Source organism: Bos mutus, chromosome 1 (genome assembly GCF_027580195.1).
Source record: "Bos mutus isolate GX-2022 chromosome 1, NWIPB_WYAK_1.1, whole genome shotgun sequence".
In the NCBI taxonomy this organism is placed as follows: domain Eukaryota; kingdom Metazoa; phylum Chordata; class Mammalia; order Artiodactyla; family Bovidae; genus Bos; species Bos mutus.
Window position 1 is genome coordinate 114,936,544 of NC_091617.1, and position 20,887 is coordinate 114,957,430.

At 37.9% G+C, this 20,887-nt stretch overlaps 2 pseudogenes; both read right to left on the reverse strand.

Annotated features, from left to right (window-relative positions):
* Window positions 1-3,539: 3,539 nt before the first annotated feature.
* Window positions 3,540-20,305, reverse strand: LOC102285982 (arylacetamide deacetylase-like; annotated as a pseudogene).
* On the reverse strand, window positions 5,125-5,719 carry LOC102286837 (S-adenosylmethionine decarboxylase proenzyme pseudogene; annotated as a pseudogene).
* Window positions 20,306-20,887: the final 582 nt, after the last annotated feature.

The following is a 20,887-nucleotide window of genomic DNA, read 5'->3' on the forward strand; positions in this document are numbered from 1 at the left end:
AGATTGGTCATAACTTATCTTCCAAGGAGCAAGTGTCTTTTAATTTCATGGCTGCAGTTACCATCTGCAGTGATTTTGGAGCCCCCCAAAATAAAGTCTCTTTCTCTTTCCACTGTTTCCCATCTATTTGCCATGAAGTGATGGGACTGGATGCCATGATCTTAGTTTTCTGAATGTTGAGCTTTAAGTCAACTTTTCACTCTCCTTTTTCACTTTCATCAAGAGGCTCTTTAGTTATTCTTCGCTTTATGCCATATGGGTGGTGTCATCTGCATATCCGAGGTTATTGATATTTCTCCTGGCAATCTAGATTCCAGCTTGTGCTTCCTCCAGCCCAGTGTTTCTCATGATGTACTCCGCATAGAAGTTAAATAAGCAGGGTGACAATATACAGCCTTGAAATACTCCTTTTCCTATTTGGAACCAGTGTGTTGTTCCATGTCCAGTTCTAACTGTCGCTTCATGAGCTGCATACAGATTTTTCAAGAGGCGGGTCAGATGATCTGGTATTCCCATCTCTTTCAGAATTTTCCACAATTTGTTGTGATCCACACAGTCAAAGGCTTTGGAGTAGTCAATAAAGCAGAAATAGATGTTTTTCTGGAACTCTCTTGATTTTTCAATGATCCAATGAATGTTTGCAATTTGATCTCTAGTTCCTCTTTTTCTAAAACCAGTTTTTGAACATCTAGAATTTCACGGTTCATGTACTGTTGAAGCCTGGCTTGGAGAATTTTGAGCATTACTTTACTAGCATGTGAGATGAGTGCAATTGTGTGGTAGTTTGAGCATTTTTTGGCATTGCCTTTCTTTGGGACTGGAATGAAAACTGACCTTTCCCAGTCCTGTGGCCAGTGCTGAGTGTTCCAAATTTGCTGGCATATTGAGTACAGCATTGTCACGGCATCATCTTTCAGGATTTTAAATAGATCAACCGGAATTCCATCACCTTCTCTAGCTTTGCTCGTAGAGATGCTTCTTAAGACCCACTTGTCTTCACAATCCAGGATGTCTGGCCTAGGTGAGTGATCATATCATTGTGATTATCTGGGTCAGTATCTTTTTTGTATAGTTCTTCTGTGTATTCTTGACACCTGTTCTTAATATCTTCTGCTTCTGGTATAATGTTCAAACTACCACACAATTACACTCATCTCACATGCTAGAACAGTAATGCTCAAAATCCTCCAAGCCAGGCTTCGAGAGTACATGAACCAGGAACTTCCAGATGTTCAAGCTGGATTTAGAAAAGGCAGAGGAACCAGAGATCAAATTGCAAACATTCGTTGGATCATAGAGAAAGCAAGAGAGTTCCAGAAAAACATGTGCTTCTGCTTTATTGAGTACACCAAAGCCTTTGACTGTGTGGACCACAAAAAACTGTGGAAAATCCTTCAAGAGGTGGGAATACCAGACCATCTTATCTGCCTCCTGAGAAATCTGTATGTAGGTCAAGAAGCAACATGAACATGGACATGGAACAACAGACTGGTTTCAAATTAGGGAAGGAGTATGTCAAGGCTGTATATAGTCACCTTGCTTATCTAACTTACATGAGAGTACATCATGTGCAATGCCAGGCCGGATGAAGCACAAGCTGGAATCAAGATTGCCGGGAAAAATATCAATAACCTCAGATATTCAGATGACATTATCCTCATGGCAGAAAGTGAACAATAACTAAAGAGCCTCTTGATGAAAGTGAAAGAGAGTGAAAAAGTTGGCTTAAAAGCCAACATTCAGAAAACTAAGATCATGGAATCTTTTCCCATCACTTCATGGCAAATAGTTGGGGAAACAATGGAAACAGTGACAGACTTTTTTGGACCCCAAAATCACTGCAGATGGTAACTGCAGCCATGAAATTAAAGGATACTTGCTCCTTGGAAGAAAAGTTATGACCAACCTAGACAGTATGTGAAAAAGCAGAGACATACTTGCCAAGAAAGGTCCATCTAGTCAAAGCTATGGTTTTTCTAGTAGTAATGGATATGAGATTTGGAGTATAAAGAAAGCTGAGTGCCGAGGAATTGATGCTTTTGAACTGTGGTGTTGGGGAAGACCCTTGAGTTCCTTGGACTGCAAGGAGATCCAGTCAGTGAAACGTAAAGGAAATCAGTCCTGAATATTCACTGGAAGGACCAATGCTGAAGCTCCAATACTTTGGCCGCCTGATGCAAAGAACTGACTCATTGGAAAAGACCCTGATGCTTGGAAAGAGTGAAGGTGGGAGAAGAAGGGGATGACAGAGGATAAGATGGTTGGATGGCATCACCAGTTCCATGGACATAAGTTTGAGTAAGCTCTGGCAGTTGGTGATGGACAGGGAAGCCTGGCATGTGGCAGTCCATGGGGGTCACAAAGAGTTGGACACGACTGAGTGACTGAGCTGAGGTAAAAATTTTAGAGAATATACATAAAAATAATACATAAATTATGCTTCTGGGCCACTGTTCTTGTCAGATTCATAAACATTCATTTATTTAGCAATGATTTTGCTTGTTTTATATAAACATCCTCAGCTAACTTTGCTGTTTTGGGCTCAATAGTTTTAGTGTACAAGCTTAGTTTCTTGGCAGCATGTGGAATCATCCAGGACCAGGGACGAACTCGTGTTCCCTGCATTGGCAGGCAGATTCTTAACCACTTGACCACCAGCGAAGGGAAATCCAATGACAGTGTTTGGGCTTCCCTGGTTGCTCAGGGTGAAGAATCTGCTTGACAATGTAGGAGATGGAGGTTCGATTCCTGGGTCAGGATGATCCCCTGGAGAAGGAAATGGCAACCCACTCCAGAATTTTTTCCTTGGAAACCCCATGGTCAGAGGAGTCTGGCAGGCTACCATCCATGGGGTCACAAGAGTCAGACATGACTTAGTGACTAAATAGCAACAGCAGCAACAACTTCATTCATGCTAGCAATAAATGGATCTTCTCCAAGGACCTGAAATCATGCTGAGTAAATCCTTTGTAATAAACTAGCACATATTTCTTCTAGCTGAAATAACATTTATCAAGCAAGGAAAATGAAAGGAATGTAAGAAACCTAGCCTTTTAAAAATGATAAAAATAACAGACTGGAGAAGGAAATGGCAACCCACTCCAGTACTCTTGCCTGGAAAATTCCACGGACAGAGGAGCCTTGTAGGCTACAGTCCATGGGGTTGCAAAGAGTTGGACATGACTGAGCAACTTCACTTCATTTCCCTGGCAGTCCAGTGGATAACACTCCACAATTTTAATGCAGGGGATGCGTGTTCGATCCCTGGTTGGGACTAAGGGAACTAAATCCCCCATGCCATGTGGCACGGCCTAAAAAATAAAAGATAACAGAAAAAGAAAATAATATATTCTGAGAAACAAAAGTGAGTGAATCCACTCTGAGACTAATGTATAAAAACATTCATTGACAATAACAACAATTACATGCATGTGGATTTAGGAAGACTGATCTATAAAACACACATTCTTAATGTGAATTCTTTGCAGGCTTTTCCTACAACGCTAGGGTTTACATTTTTTATATTGATCAGATTTTTACTACAGGTTTTCATGTAGCCAATTAATATACTGATTGATGCAGTGTAACCAACCTTAGTAAAAAGAAAAGAAAGTATTCCATGGAATGCACCCTCTATGTGGTTATGGACCACTTGAACTCCAGAGTTCTGAAGTTGAGTAACATACATGAGGCCATAATCTCTTAAGACATTATATTGACAAGTGGTGACATAAGTAAGTCAGAGGTAGACCACACAACTGGTGGTTATCAGCTAGTGAAGGTGAAGTGTCACATCTAGAATCCCTGGATATTTTTTAGCCAGCTCTGAACTACCATGAATTGGAGTCTTATAAATGTGACCTTTCTTAAACGTCTCAGAGAGCCAAGAACTCCAATTAAATTTGAACAGATTGCTTGCTTCCAGAGGAATGAGTTGTTTGGAAAGCATTGCTTTCTTAACTGATCTATCTGTAGTAATATATTCACTCCAGAATCTGACCATGAATGATTTCGACAGAACTGGTTAAGGTGCGTTTTCTCAATATGATGGTAAATTGAAATGAAAATTCTGAAGAACAAGATATATTAAAGATCAAACCTTGAGTTTGATCTTGACATTTGGATCGTCTAAGAGCTGAAAAATATTAGGATATGTTGATTGTATAAGTCATTTTAATGGAAAAAAAACACAATGCAAAAAAGGCACTCTTAAATTTAAAAATCCTTAAATATATAACATATTTACACAGTTGGTAAAAGAATAAAAATATTAATATCAAGTAAATTTTAGTAGTAGATGCCCATAAACTAAATATAAATTTAAATTTTCAAAACAAAAATAATCAGTACTCTCTTCATAAACCTTGTTAAAGTATCTTTTATTATAATATGAATTGCATACTTATGTAACCTGCAGGTGTTTGATCCTCTTTTTCATTTTTAAGACTCTTTTAAGTATCTAGGTATGTCATCAAACATTGTGATGGGAAGGAGATAGCTCTCATACTGAAGAGATGTTTGATCTTGGAAGATTATAAACAGTGTGAAACTTTTAATTTTTAATTTTTTTCAGCACTGCTCTATCTTTTCTAGGTCTAGTCCTTATCTTTCCAAGAACAGTAAAATTTTATCATTTTCTTCTAGGCTAATTTTCCTGCAATGTGCTTCTGAGCACATTGCGACAAAATGATTATTCTACCCGTCATAAGACATGTATCTAGTAACCCATGTTTTTTTCTTTTTTGTTGCACAGTAATGTTTGGATAAATTAAAATTTTCAGACTTTCATAAGGTTGTTTTTCCAAACACTACCAACTTTGTCTTGGACATGCCTGAAGTGCTGGCCTATTTAAGAGAAGGCAAACTGATTATCACACTGAAAAATAGTATCGCTCACTCATCATTCAGAGTACTGACCAGGACTTCAGATACAATTTGGTAGTGGTAGTGTGCATCCAATTTTCAAGAGAAAACTTAATAACTACCCAATAAGAATGATGTTTCTTCTAAGTGTTTTTGTTTACATACTTTTTTTCAAAGTTAGGAAATTCTCTTCCATTCACCATTTCCTATTTGTTTTGTATTTATAGATGCTGAGTATTATCTGTAAACAGTTCACACTTATTAACATAACCATATGATTTCCTTCTTTAAATTGACTGCTGGGTCAAGCTCACTCATCAGAACTTCCAGGGTTTGATCTGGCTGATTGATGACCCAACTCTCTGGGAAATCCAAAGTGTACAAAGTACCAACAGTCAGAATTCATGTGTCCCATACAATATGCTGTTCCATTTGGGAAAACTGCATTTAAAAAGTCTATTTTTGCCTGGAAATTCCTGTGGGGTGTCCCCTTGGTGAGACAACTTCATGAAATTCTTATGAGAATAAAAGAAGCTTTAAATTAAGCTACATCCACTGTAATCCCTAGCAAATTTCAACAAGGGAATCAGTGCTTTCAGCCAGAGGATGGTACCATATGTCTTCAAAATGGAACGGTCTGTTAGCGACAAACATACTACTCTCACTGAGTACATAAGCTTCCTGCTTGTCAGTTTCTGTTACATGATTGAATATTGCAGTCTTCAAAAATATGACCCACTCTGATTTTGGTATGGTAAGAAGATCCCCAGATGCTTGGTTTGTGTTGGACTGCTGCATGGAGAAGCAAACTTCCAGCAGTTTCTTGGTTTTCCTCCAAAAAATGTGCAGCTTCCATAACCGTGAGACTAGTGACCCACCAACAACCACAGAAAATCAACTACATTAAATCTCTTTTCCCACAGATGACGCCGCCACTGCAGATTGTTCCAGCTGTGTTAGTAAAGTTCAGGTTCATTTTTGCCATAGCTTTATATTAACTTTAAAAAAAAAAAGGATTAATAAAAATTTCCTGGCTTTTTTTTTGGTGTGGGAACCCGAACATGAGCTTGTTGGGAATAGAGGCAGATACAGCTGTCTCTTGTAGTCCACTGTTTCCCCGTGAGAAAGAGCACAGCAAGTGTTAGCTAACATTGGACCACACTGGGAGAGCCCCTTCCTGTCTTTTTGGTCCTCCATCTGGGGTTAATGTTCTTCTGCCTGAAATCATCCTCTTTAAAATCCAAAGCGACAGTAGGCTGGGTAGTGAATTCTCTTTAATTTTATTTGTAAATGTATGTCCTCATTTTGTCCTCAGATTAGAAAGATATATTCATATTAGTCTTTTCCTCCATATGCTTACATGTCTATTTTCATTTTGTATTTTCTTTTAATCTAGCTGTTCAGTATTACAATTTTTCTGGTCTGTCTTCCAATTTCTATATTGTATTGCAGTCAATATAATAACAAATATCTACATTGTAAAACCAAGAGTGAACGATGAACTTTGGATGATGATAATGTGTAAATATAAGTTCGTCAACTGAAACAAATGAATCACTCTGGGTGGGGATGTTGATAAGGAAGGTGGCTATGTATGTGTGGCAGAGGGTAGTTTGGAAATTTTTGTCTTCTTCTCAATTTTGCCATGAATCTAAAATCGCTCTACAAGTAATCTTAAAGTCTATATTAAATGCTTAACTTTGAAGGTTAATATTTTTGTATATTTAAGTTTTATTTCTTTTTTTTTTTTGCACATATTTTTTATTTCTTTATTTTTTGAATAATCCATAATTTACAGCTTCTTCCATGAGCATATTTCTAAGTTTTAAAATATATTTTTATTTCTACTAAACAGATTCTACTAAGACATTTTTTCTAAGGATAATGATATCTGAATCTGGGTGATTTTTTCCCCCTGTAACTAGTTCTTACTTTCATCTTTGTCTATATACCTGCTTACCTTCAGCTTTCTATTGATTATTGAAATGAAAAATTAATTTTTGGAATAAATTGAGACCTAGGATCAGGTTGCCTTCTCTCAGTGATGACCTATATTTGCTTCTAGTAAGATACATACACATATTATAGTATATTATAATATATAATATTCTGAATATATATTATGAATATACTCAGATTAAATAAAATACTTTGATTTCCTAATTATAGTTATTGCTGTAATTTATTGATTTTCTTTCTTAAAAATGCTTATATACTATACAGGAAATTATATCAGCATTTTGCAAAAGTATTAAAGTATAAAATTGTTCACCTCAGTGTTCCTCAAAATAAGTAAAGGAAAAAATACTGACATTGTATTTATAATTTAGAAGTAAGAATCAAAAATTTTAATAAAAGATAAAAGAACACCTATTAAGTGAAAATGCTGGGCATCTTACCTGCTGGGTCACTCTTGCAGCTAAATTCCCTCTAGTACTGTCTCCAGAGATACCAATTCTTCCAGGATTTACACATCTTTCAAGAATTTGGGGGTGTAAAAAACATTTCAATGCAATGTACACATCTTCAAACTGAACTGGAAAATGGCACTTTGGGGCTAGTCTGTAGCTGTAGACAGAAAAACAATCACTGATTTATTTACCATTAAAATTTTTTAATTTAATTTTTATTTTCTATTGGGGTGCTCCAGGTGGTGCTAGTAGTAAAGGACCTGTCTGCCAATGCAGGAGACATAAGACACACAGGTTTGATCCCTGGGTCAGGAAGATCCCCCAGAGAAGGGCAAGGCAACCCACTCAAGTATTCTTGCCTGGAGAATCACATGGACAGAGGAGCCTGGCTACAGTCCTTGGGGTCACAAAGACTCAGACATGACTAAAGTGACTTAGCACGCACATAGTTGATTTACGTATTAGTTTCAAGTGTATAGTAAAGTGGTTCAGTTGTACATATGTCCATTCTTTTTCAGATAATTTTGCCATATAGGTTATTACAAAAGAATATATAGAATATTGAGTAGAGTTCCCTGTACTATAACCATTGATTCTTAGTCATATACTAAACTAAGGCAGGCACTTCTGATCCACAATCAAAAGTAAAATTTTGTTTTTATCAACAGCATATTTGTTGAAAAATGTATTTTTCCTAATCATAAAATGTGACTGGCAATCTCTGAATATCATTTTTATAATAAAAATTTAGAGTTTGATCAATTTGGTTCAATTTTGAGGAAAACTTTCTAGCTGCTATCTTTTGCTGCTGCTGCTGCTGCTAAGTCACTTCAGTTGTGTCCAACTCTGTGCGACCCCATAGATGGCAGCCCACCAGGCTCCCCTGTCCCTGGGATTCTCCAGGCAAGAATACTGGAGTGGGTTGCCATTTCCTTCTCCAGTGAATGAAAGTGAAAAGTGAAAGTGAAGTTGCTCAGTCGTGTCTGACTCTTCATGACCTCATGGACTGCAGCCTACCAGGCTCCTCTGTCTGTGGGATTTTCCAGGCAAGAGTACTGGAGTGGGTTGCCATTTCCTTCTCCATCTTTTGCTAGCAACAAATATTTACAGAATGACTAGTTTTGGTAATTCCCATACTATTTCTTAAAAAATCAGTCATTATTATTACTTGTTTCTCCACAGTTATTTTTCCAACTTTATAAAATTATTCAAATTTTACATAATCTTAATTGCATTAGTCCATTAGTTCTTTATTTTCTAAGCTTTAAGTAGCTTCTCACAGAGAGTATATTCTACAGAAAATTTAAACCTTTTTCTTACTCTTTCTAAAGAGTGCTCTAAAAAGGACTTTAAGATAGGTTGTGTCTTACCTTTCATAGTTAACATGGTAATAGTTGCTTTATTCAATGGATTACTATCTTCTAGCCACCATTCCAAGCACTGTAACAGGTATTACAACATTTAATCCCCATATAAATGATGAATTTTGCAAATTAGTAATATTTAGAGTTCTCATCCTTTAAAATATCACACAATTACCAATTTGCAGACTCTACATTCAATCCCAGTCCTCTGGCCCCAAAGTCCACCTCCTTAGTACCCTACTAATTATAGGGGAAAAAACCAGAGCCAGTAGTTAAGTTCCTGTGATTCTGCAGCCTTGAACAACTTTTTAACTTTCTGGTGTTTGTTCCTTTTTGAAATATGTGTATGTCTTTTCTCTCCAATGCTGGACTGGACGGCCTCTGACATTAGGTTTCTCTATTTATAGTCAGTCTGATCAGGGGCATGGATTAATTTTTGCCATAAAAGACACTCTATATAGCTGACTGTATGTTGATATGTTAGGCACGGGGCCTAAAATCAAATGAACACAGCTCTGACTTGGTTGATGTGACAACTGTATCAATCTGTCTGCTGTCCATCTTGACAGAAGGTCATAGGTATAATAATCTGAAATAAAAGAAAATATAATGGATTACTAATAACAACTGAAAAATGGTACTGTTAAGAATAAAGTTTACTGGCAATATTGTAAATTTCTTCCCTTTATTGTGAAATACTAACAAAAGGAAAAAGAAAAAAAACTAACCCTAGTTTCATGTTGATCAATGCACATATTCACATCTCAATAGAATGTGAATCATTCTCTTTGGTGATCCTTTCATTTGCCCCTAATCAGCTTTCTTTTCCATTTGAGAAAATTTTCAATTGCCTAGTCCAAATTAGCTTTGTTTACCTGCCTTTAATGCAACTGACATGTAGTTAGAGGCTGGGAATGCAAATATGTAGAGATATGTTCTTTGACTTTAAGGTGCTCACATCAATGAGGTATACAGGCACAGATACAGGTCAACAACAAAATTACAAAAGAAAATAAAATAGTGTGAGTGGGCAGCAGTGTTGAGATATAGGGGAGAAATCTCTCATTAAACCTCCCAAGGGTTCTGGGTAGAATTTAGAAAGGATTTTAGTAGACTAGAGACTACAAATTTGTATAAATATTTTCCATGAGAATGTGTGTGTGTGTCTCGGGAATTAGCACTCATATAAAGTACAAATCTAGCAAAATAGTTTGAGGAACAAAGCTTTCAGCATTTGGGCCCACTTGAAAGACAAATTAGCCATGGTAAAAAATTTTTACTTTAGAAACACACTATATCAGCAGCAGTTAATAATACTGCCTATTCATTGTAATCTTTTAGTTGCTGCTAAGTCGCTTCATTCGTGTCCGACTCTGTGCGACCCCATCGAGGGCAGCCCACCAGGCTCCCCACCCCTGGGATTCTCCAGGCAAGATCACTGGAGTGGGTTGCCATTTCCTTCTCCAATGCATGAAAGTGAAAAGTGAAAACGAAGTCGCTCAGTCGTGTCCGACTCCTATCGACCCCATGGACCGAAGCCTATCGGGCTCCTCCGTCCATGGGATTCTCCAGGCAAGAGCTCTGGAGTGGGGTGCCATTGCCTTCAGCACTTCCTTAATTACTTTTCATACAATCAACTCCACATACCTACAACTAACTTACAACCTCTCCACTGAAGTCTTCTTCCCTCTCCTAGGAAGACTTGTTCCTCCTTTTGTGTGCTGGCAGAGCTTTGCCCTCAGATCTCTTTCACTATTCATTTATCATAGCATCATTATATAATTTCTGCCCTCATGCAATCAATAAAATTGTCCATGAGGTATTCTTTAACTTTTCAGGACGCCTTTAGCATTAGGTATTGCCAACTCCATCCTCTTTCCTGGTATTCTCTTGTTTCTAGGTTTCTCTTGTATCTCTGACCATTTTTAGTCCTACAGTGTGGCTGTCATCTCTTCTTGCACCATTTGAAAATACTAATAGTTTCATGCCAACACTCCCTAAGTCACGCAACCTATAACACTGGCAATCAAGCTCCCTTCAGACCTAGGGAACTGGGGCACTGCTCAGGGTTCCAACATTAGAAGGACTGTTTGGATTTCTTTGGTAACTGCTCCACCACAGGGTATAGACCCAGCAGGGCACAGTGGCATGTCTTTCCTTTGCAAACCACACTCTCAGTACCTTGGACCTTGGGCCTGGAATAGAATTTTGCTCAATGGTACCCCACTCCAGTACTCTTGCCTGGAAAATCCCATGGACGGAGGGCCTGGTGGCCTGTAGTCCATGGGGTCGCTAAGAGTCAGACACGACTGAGCAACTTCACTTTCACTTTTAATCCACAGTCCTATCCATTGTGATATCTTTCCTTAAAAAAAATTTCCTAAAAGTCTTTTTAACATAAAAACAAAACTACTTTTCTGAATACATTTTGATCTGGGAAAGGGATAGAAATGTTGCTGAGGGAAAAATAAGAAAGAAAACATAACTCATTATTTAGTTGTATGCTCTTAAGCAGGAGATGATTTCAAGAAAGCAGACTATACTTTAACATTTAACTTAAAAAACTGAACATTTTTTGACCTCTATATGGTGCCATTGGGAAAGCATACTTGAAGTATAATCATTTGAGTCTTGAAAGATAAATAAGATATTTGCAGCAATATGTTAGTAAGCTCAAAAGACAAAGAAATGATTTTATTTTCTAAGGAGCTTCATCTTCATTCTGGAAAATTCATAAGTTCTATTAGTGAGTGGTAGGATCAGAAACTCTCATAATTTTTGTAACAGAAATGTTTTAAAATCCAAATGTTAATAAACATTTATTTAGAATGAGATTTCAAAAACTCCATTAATTCATGTTGTTTGAATGAAATGAGTCTCAGAAGCAGAAACATGATATTTAACTTATAGATCATAGTATGAGAGTAATAATTTATATTATATGAAGTGAATCTTCCAAAATATCACCCTTATCACTACTACCCAAACAGCAACTACCACCATGGATAAAAAACAATCCCCTTCTTAATGATTTTGGTTTCCATTAGCATACATATATATGGACAGGAATGTTGTTAAATGTTGTATCTTTCACAGTTACATTTTCATCTGATATTGGTGAAATGCTTTGAAAGCCTGAAAAGAATGCCATGAATCCATAAATTGGTTTATCCCCAGTATTTCAGCACACAGGGCCTAAAATAAAACAGACACACACATCTATTCTAAATGCAAAAGGTGTTTTTGATCCAAGAGTGCACATTAATATTCAATATGACACCAAAAGTTTTAGTTGCAATCTTTCAGAAAATCTGTCGTGATACCACCAGAAGATATACAAACCCAGATGCCTTATTACCATATGATGATTTCCCATAAGTGACAGTAATTCTTTACTTATACAGTCATCCAATAGGAGTATTAATATGAAATATATAATTTTGTATTAAATACAGTCAATGACCAGGAGAACTAAGCAAACATTATTCTCAGAGCCAAAAGAAAGACTTAAGTTATAAAAGGACATCCTTTTTAATATGCTGTCTAGGTTGGTCATACCTTTCCTTCCAAGGAGGAAGCGTCTTTTAATTTCATGGCTGCAGTCACCATCTGCAGTGATTTTGGAGCCCAGAAAAGTAAAGTCTCCCACTGTTACAACTGTTTTCCCATCTATTTGCCATGAAGTGATGGGAACAGATGCCATGATCTTAGTTTTCTGAATGTTGAGCTTTAAGCCAAGTTTTTCACTCTTCTCTTTCACTTTCATCAAGAGGCTCTTTAGTTATTGTTCACTTTCTGCCATAAGGGTGGTGTCATCTGCATATCTGAGGTTATTGATATTTCTCCCGGCAAACTTGATTCCAGCTTGTGCTTCATTCAGCCCAGCGTTTCTCATGATGTACTCTGCATAGAAGTTAAATAAGTAGGGTGACAATACACAGCCTTGACGTACTCCTTTTCCTATTGGGAACCAGTCTATTGTTCCATGTCCAGTTCTAACTGTTGCTTCCTGACCTGCATACAGATTTCTCAAGAGGCAGGTCAGGTGGTCTGGTATTCCCATCTCTTTCAGAATTTTCCACAGTTTCTAGTGATCCACACAGTCAAAGGCTTTGGCATAGTCAATAAAGCAGAAATAGATGTTTTTCTGGAACTCTCTTGCTTTTTTGATGATCCAGCAGATGTTGGCAATTTGATCTCTGGTCCCTTTGCTTTTTCTAAAGCCTGCTTGAACATCTGGAAGTTCATGGTCCATGTATTGCTGAAGCCTGGCTTGGAGAATTTTGAGCATTACTTTATTAGCATGTGAGATGAGTGCAATTGTGCGGTAGTTTGATGATGAGTGCAATTCTTTGGCATTGCCTTTCTTTGGGATTGGAATCAAAACTGACCTTTTCCAGTCCTGTGGCCACTGCTGAGTTTTCCAAATTGGCTGGCATATTGAGTGCAGCACTTTCACAGCATCATCTTTCAGAATTTGGAATAGCTCAACTGGAATTCCATCACCTCCACTAGCTTTGTTCATAGTGATGCTTTCTAAGGCCCACTTGACTTCACATTCCAGGATGTCTGGCTCTAGGTGAGTGATCACACCATCATGATTATCTGGGTTGTGAAGCTCTTTTTTGTACAGTTCTTCTGTGTATTCTTGCCACCTCTTCCTAATATCTTCTGCTTCTGTTAGGTCCACACCATTTCTGTCTTTTATCGAGCCCATCTTTGCATGAAATGTTCTGTTAGTATCTCTAATTTTCTTGAAGAGGTCTCTAATCTTTCCTATGACAAACCTAGAGTCTGTATCATTTAGCTGGACAGCAGAAACTAACACAACATTGTCAAGCAAATGCACATAAACAACAAATGCACATAAAAACAAAACAACAAAAGGTGTTTCTAGTTCCTTGGCCCAATGACTATTCTTTCTTGCTATATGGTCACAGTTTCCTAATTATTAATTTTGAGGGAGATGTTTGACACTCAGGTGAGGTCTGAAGCAAAGGCTTATACTTTAAGAGAGAGGGAACACATGGAGTTGGATAGCTGAGATGGCCCGAAAAGATTCTACTCGCTTTCATTAGCAGCTGCCAGCTTCAACCCTATGATCTCAAGGTCTCCACTTGTAATTATGCAACCATTTCAGACTCAATTCAATTCTTTTTTTTTTTTTTTTTTTTTTTTTGGCACCCTTACTTCTTGACAGCCAGGTCCGCTATTTCAATCCTAATTCCTGCTTCCCAATCCTAATTCTTGACAAAGAATTTTGTAACTTTGTGGTATTTCCTATACAAGTCTCTCCCATTTTATACTGTGGTGGAGCATAATTCAAGTGCTTCTCGAAATACAGAGTTGAGATATAGCTTTTCCAAGCTATATTCTCAGTTTGGCTCAAGTAAAACTCTTTTCTATTCCTATTGTAGATTGTTGATTATTTCCATTAACAATTTTTATGCTCCCTTTGAAAAATGCCTAATCAAATACTTTCCTTTCAAAAGAAAGCTTTTTTTTTTAATTGAGTTGCATGAGTTATTTGTGTATTTTGGATATTAACTCTTTATTGGAGAGTCATCTGCAAATATTTTCTCCCATTTCACAGGTTGCCTTTTCATTTTGTTGATGGTTTCCTTTGTTGTGCAGAAACTTTTTAGTTTGATGTAGTCTCACTTTTATTGTTATTATTATTATTGCTGCACTTATTTAGGTGTCAAATCCAAAAAATCATTGCCAAGACCAATGTTAGGATATCTGTATAACCATATTTATTGCAGCATTATTTACAGTAGGCAAGTATGGACATGACTGTTACCAAGAAAGGATTTGCTGCCCAACCTGCATAGAAACCAATACTATGGTAATGGCTTCTGAGAAAAGAAAAAGCTCTATTGTCAGGTTGAAGGGCAAGGACATAGGTGGGCTTCAAATCTGTCTGCACAATTCAGGGTTCAGGGCAAAATTTAAAAGGCCAGAGGGAACAAGCTTATATGCACAAATGCTTATGGGGCAGGTTTTGATTAGGTTTTAGAATGTGACCATTTATGGTAAGGATGGTAAAGGGGCTTCAGCACTGAATCTTTTTGGAAAATGGACTCTATGCATCTGAAAGGATTCTAACATTCAGGTTCCAGTCACATCCCAATTCTTTGATTTGGGTGGGTGTGGGTGTGTGTGTGTGTGTGTGTGTGTGTGTGTGTGTGTGGAGGTGGGGGGGAGTCAGGGAATTTTAGTTACAGTTGTTGTTGCTGCTGCTGCTGCTAAGTCGCTTCAGTTGTGTCCGACTCTGTGCGACCCCATAGACGGCAGCCCACCAGGCTCCCCTGGGATTCTCCAGGCAAGAATACTGGAGTGGGTTGCCATTTCCTTCTCCAATGTATGAAAGTGAAAAGTGAAAGTGAAGTCACTCGGTCGTGTCCGACTCTTCACGACGCCATGGACTGCAGCCTACCAGGCTCCTCTGTCCATGGGATTTTCCAGGCAAGAGTACTGGAGTGTGGTGCCGTTGCCTTGAGGTAAAAAATTTCTCTATTGTGCATGTTTTGGCTGCATGACTTGTAGTTCTGTTGTCTTTAGGAAACAACAGAGTATTTTGGTAGAAACAGGATAAAGCTAACTTGGGCTGCTTTTTTTGTTACACAACCTCAGTTCAGTTCAGTGGCTCAGTCGTCTCTGACTCTTTGTGACCCCATGGACTGCAGCACGCCAGGCTTCCTTTTCCATCACCAACTCAAACTCATGTCCATTGAGTTAGTGATGCCAACAAACCATCTCATCCTCTGTCGTTCACTTCTTCTCCTGCCTTCAATCTTTCCCAGCATCAGGGTCTTTTCCAATGAGTCAGTTCTTCCAATCAGGTGGCAAAAGTATTGGAGTTTCAGCTTTAGCATCAGTCCTTCCAGTAAATATTCAGCACTGATTTCCTTTAGGTTTGAACTCCTTGCAGTCCAAGGGACTCTCAAGAGTCTTCAACATGAAAGTTTAAAGCATCAATTCTTCAACGTCAATTTTCTTTATGGTCCAACACTCACATCCATACATGACTACTGAAAAAACCATAGCTTTGACTACCTTTGTCGGTAAAGTAATGTCTCTGCTTTTTAATATGCTGTCTATGTTTATCATAGCTTTTCTTCTAAGGAGCAAGTGTCTTTTAATTTCATGGCTGCAGTCACCATCTGCAGTGATTTTGGAGCCTCTGAAAATAAAGTCTGTCACTGTTTCCATTGTTTCCCCATCAATTTGCCATGAAGTGATGGGACCTGATACCATGATTTTAGTTTCTTGTTCTTTTTAAAATTAATTTATTTATTTTAATTGGGGGCATTACTTTACAACATTGTAGTGATTTTTGCCATTCATTGACATGAATGTGCCATGGGTGTACATGTGTCCCCCATCATGAACCCCCTTCCCACCTCCCTCCCCATCCTATCCCTCAGGCTTGTCCCAGAGCACTGGCTTTGAGTGCCCTGTTTCATGCATTGAACTTGGACTGGTGATCTGTTTCATATATGGTAATATACATGTTTCAATGCTATTCTCTCAAATCATCCCACCCTCGCCTTTTCCCAAAGAGTCCAAAAGTCTGTTCTTTATATCTGTGTCTCTTTTGCTGTCTCGCATATAGGGTCATCGTTACCATCTTTATAAATTCCATATGTATGCATTAATATACTGTTTTGGTGTTTCTCTTTCTGACTTACTTCACTCTGTATAACAGGCTCCAGTTTCATCCATCTCATTAGAACTGATTCAAATGTGTTCTTTTTAATAGCTGAGTAATATTCCATCGTGTATATGTACCACAGCTTTCTTATTAATTTGTCTGCCAATGAACATCTAGGTTGCTTCTATGTCCTAGCTATTGTAAACAGTGCTGCGATGAACACTGGGGTACATGTGTCTCTTTCAGTTCTGGTTTCCTCAATGGGATTGACAGCAGTGGGATTGCTGGTTTGTATGGCAGTTCTATTTCAAGTTTTTAAAGGAATTTCCATACTGGTCTCCTCAATGGCTATACTAGTTTTCATTTCCACCAACAGTGTAGGAGGGTTCCCTTTTCTCCACACTCTCTCTAGCATTTATTGTTTGTAGACTTTTTGATGGTAGCCATTCTGACCAGTTAAGAAGACTCTTGAGAGTCCCTTGGACTGCAAGGAGATCCAACCAGTCTATCCTAAAGGAGAACAGTCCTGGGTGTTCATTGGAAGGACTGATTCTGAAGCTGAAATGCCAATACTTTGGCCACCTGGTGTGAAGAGCTGACTCATTTGAAAAGACCCTGATGATGGGAAAGGTTGAGGGCAGGAGGAGAAGGGGACGGCAGAGGATGAGATTGCTGGATGGCATCACTGACTCGATGGACATGAGTTTGGGTAGACTGCAGGAGTTGGTGATGGACAGGGAGGCCTGGCATGCTGTGGTTCATGGGGTTGCAAAGAATCGGACACAACTGAGCGACTGAACTGAACTGAACTGATTCTGAACGGTGTGAGATGGTACCTCATTGTGGTTTTGATTTGTGTTTCGCCAATAATGAGTGATGTTGAGCATCTTTTCTTGTGTTTGTTAGCTATCCATATGTCTTCTTTGGAGAAATGTCTGTTTAGTTCTTTGGCCCATTTTTTTTTTTAATTGGGTCATTTATTTTTCTGGTATTGAACTGCATAAGCTTCTTGTATATTTTGGAAATTAATTATTTGTCAGTTTCTTCATGTGCTATTATTTTCTCCCATTCTGAAGGCTGTCTTTTCACCTTGTTTATAGTTTCCTTCATTATGCAAAAGCATATAAGTTTAATTAGGTTCCATTAGTTTATTTTTGCTTTTACAGGTGGTTGACCAGTTTTCCCAGCACCACTTGTTAAAGAAATTGTCTTTTCTCCATTGTGTATTTTTGCCTCCTTTGTCAAAGATAAGGGGTCCATAGGTGCATGGATTTATCTATGGGCTTTCTATTTTGTTCCATTGATCTATATTTCTGTCTTTGTGCCAGTACCATACTGTCTTGATGACTGTAGCTTTGCAATACAGTCTGAAGTCAGGCAGGTTGAATCCTCCAGTTTCATTCTTCTTTCTCAAGATTGCTTTGACTATTTGAGGTTTTTTTGTATTTCCATACTAATTGTGAAATTATTTGTTCTAGTTCTGTGAAAAATACCGATGGTAGCTTGATAAAGATTGCATTGAATCTATAGATTGCTTTGGGTAGTGTGCTCATTTTCACTATATTGATTCTTCTGGCCCATGAAAATGGTATATTTATCCATCTATTTGTGTCATCTTTGATTTCTTTTGCCAGTGTTTGATAGTTTTCTATGTACAGGTCTTTTGTTTCTTTAGGTAGATTTATTTCTAAATATTTTATTCTTTTCATCACAATGGTGAATGGAATTGTCTCCTTAATTTCTCTTTCCTCTTTCTCATTGTTAGTGTATAGGAACACAAGGGATATCATATATTAATTTTATATCCTGAAACTTTACTATATTCATTGATTAGCTCTAGTAATTTTCTGGTGGTGTCTTTAGGGTTTTCTATGTAGAGGATCATGTCATCTGCACACAGTGAGCATATTACTTCTTTTCCAATCTGGATTCCTTTTATTTCTTTTTCTTCTCTGATTGCTGTGGCCAAAACTTCCAAAACTATGTTGAATAGTAGTGGTGAGAGTGGGCACCCTTGTTTTGTTCCTGATTTTAAGGGAAATGCTTTCAATTTTTCAACATTGAAGATAATGTTTGCTGTCATTTTATCATATATGGTTTTCATTATATTGAGATACTCCCTCTATGCCAGCTTTCTGTTTTTTTGTTTTTGTTTTTTAATCATAAATGGATGCTGAATTTTGCCAAAGGCTTTCCCTGCATCTGTTGAGATAATCATCTGGCTTTTATCTTTTAATTTGTTAATGTGGTGTATCACATTGATTGATTTGTGAATATTGAAGAATCCTTACATCCCTGGGATGAAGCCCACTTGGTCATGAAGTATGATCTTTTTTAATATGTTGTTGGATTCTGTCTGCTAGAATTTTGTTGAGGATTTTTGTATCTAAGTTATTCAGTGATATTGGCCTATAGTTTTCTTTTTTTGTGGCATCTTTGTCTGGTTTTGATATTAGGGATTTTTGAATGTTGAGTTTTAAACCAGCTTTTGCACTCTCCTCTTTCACTTTCATCGAGAGGCTCTTCAGTTCCTCTTCACTTTCTGCCATAAGATGATGTATTCTGCATATCTGAGGTTATTGGTATTTCCTCCGGCAATCTTGATTCCAGCTTGTACTTCATCCAGCCTGGCATTTTGCATGATGTACTCTGCATATAAGTTAAATAAGCAGGGTGACAATATACAGCCTTTATATACTCCTTTCCCAATTTGGACCAGTCTGTTGTTCCATGTCAGGTTCTAACTGTTGCTTCTCGACCTGCATACAGATTTCTCAGGAGGCAAGTAAGCTGGTCTGGTAGACCCATCTCTTGAAGAATTTTCCACAGTTTGTTGTCCAAACAGTCAAAGGCTTTGGCATAGTCAATAAAGCAGAAGTAGATATTTTTCTGGAACTCTCTTGCTTTTCTATGATCCAGCAGATAGCAGCAATTTGATCTCTGGTTCCTCTTCCTTTTCTAAATCCAGCTTGAACATCTGGAAGATCTCAGTTCATATACTGTTGAAGCCACACTTGGAGAATTTTGAGCATTACTTTGCCAGTGTGTGAGATGACTGCAATGGAGGGGTAGTTTTTACATTCTTTGGCATTGTCTTTTTTAGGAATTGGAATTAAAACTGACATTTTCCAGTCCTGTGGCCACTGTGGAGTTTTCCAAATTTGCTGGCAATTTTGTTGCAGCACTTTCACAGCATTATCTTTTAGGATTTGAAATAGCTCAACTGGAATTCCCCCACTTCCACTAGCTTTGTTCATAGCTATGCTTCCAAAGGCCCATTTGACTTTGCATTCCAGGATGTCAGGCTCTAGGTGAGTAATCACACCATCCTGGTAATCTGGATCATGAAGATCTTTTTTGTATAGTTTTTCTGTGTATTCTTGCCACCTCTTCTTAGTATCTTCTGCTTCTGTTAGGTCCGTAATATTTCTGTCCTTTATTGTGCCCATCTTTGCATGAAATGTTCCCTTGTTATCTCTACTGTTCTTGAAGAGATCTCTAGTGTTTCCCAGTTTAATGTTTCCCTCTATTTCTTTGCATTGATCACTTAGAAGGCTTTCTTGTCTCTCCTTGCTATTCTTTGGAACTCTGCATTCAGATGGGTATATCTTTCCTTTCTCCTTTGCCTTTAGCTCCCTTTCTTATCTCAGCTATTTGTAAGGCCTCCTCAGACAATCATTTTGCCTTTTTGCACTTCTTTTTCTTAGGATGGTTTTTATCACTGCCTTCTGCACCATGTCATGAACCTCCAGCCATAGTTCTTCTGGAACTTTGTCTATCAAATCTAATCCCTTGGATCTATTTGTTACTTCCACTGTATAATCCTAAGAGATTTGTTTTAGGTCATACCTGAATTGTCTAGTGGTATTCCCTACTTTCTTTAATTTAAGTTGAATTTTGCAATAAGGAGTTCATGATCTGAATCATAGAAAACTAACCAAATTCATCACATAGACAACATCCCTGTCTAACTCAATGAAGCTATGAACCATGTGTGTAGGGCCAACCATGATGGGTGGGTCATAGTGGAGAGTTTTGACAAAATGTGGTCTACTGGAGAAGATAATGGCAAAGCACTTCAGTATGCTTGCTTTGAGAAGAAGAAACAGAATGAAAAGAGAAAACAATACAACACTGAAAGATAAACTCCCCAGGTCAGTAGGTGCCCAGTACATTACTGGAGAAGAGTGGAGAAGTAACTCCAGAAAGAATGAAGAGATGGAGCCAAAGTGAAAACAATGCCCAGTTGTCGATGCGACTGATGACAGAAGTAAAGTCCAATGCTGTAAAAAAACAATATTGCATAGGAAAGGGGAATGTTAGGTCCATGAATCAAAGTAAATTGCAAGTGGTCAAACAGGAGATGGAAAGAGTGAACATAGACATTTTAGGAATCAGTGAACTAAAATGGGCTGGGATGTGTGAATTTAATTCAGATGACCACTATATGTACTACTGTTGGCAAGAATCCCTTAGAAGAAATGGAGTATCCCTCGTATTCAACAAAAGAGTCTGAAATGCAGTACTTGGGTGCAATCTCAAAAATGACAGAATGATCTCTGTTCATTTCCAAGGCAAACCAATCAGTATCA